At 48.5% G+C, this 429-nt stretch overlaps 1 protein-coding gene across 1 annotated transcript in view; it reads right to left on the reverse strand.

Moving 5' to 3' along the window:
* The window catches only part of usp40 (ubiquitin specific peptidase 40), a 22,145-nt gene that overhangs the window by 14,160 nt on the left and 7,556 nt on the right, over positions 1-429 (reverse strand). The window lies entirely within an intron of this gene.

A 429-nucleotide genomic window follows, 5' to 3' on the forward strand; every position in this document is an offset into this window, starting at 1 on the left:
GATCCAGGAAGGAAGGAAGGATGGATGTGATCCAGGAAGGAAGGAAGAATGGATGTGATCCAGGAAGGAAGGAAGGAAGGAAGGAAGGAAGAATGGATGTGATCCAGGAAGGAAGGAAGGAAGGAAGGAAGGAAGGATGGATGTGATCCGGGAAGGAAGGAAGGAAGGAAGAAAGGATGGATGTGATCCGGGAAGGAAGGAAGGAAGGAAGAATGGATGTGATCCAGGAAGGAAGGAAGGAAAAATGGATGTGATCCAGGAAGGAAGGAAGGAAGAATGGATGTGATCCAGGAAGGAAGGAAGGAAGAATGGATGTGATCCAGGAAGGAAGGAAGGATGGATGTGATCCAGGAAGGAAGGAAGGATGGATGTGATCCAGGAAAGAAGGAAGGAAGGAAGGATGGATGTGATCCAGGAAGGAAGGAAGGA

The sequence above is a fragment of the Nematolebias whitei genome, chromosome 21 (genome assembly GCF_014905685.2).
Source record: "Nematolebias whitei isolate Nwh7 chromosome 21, NemWhi1, whole genome shotgun sequence".
NCBI classification, from domain to species: Eukaryota; Metazoa; Chordata; class Actinopteri; order Cyprinodontiformes; family Rivulidae; genus Nematolebias; species Nematolebias whitei.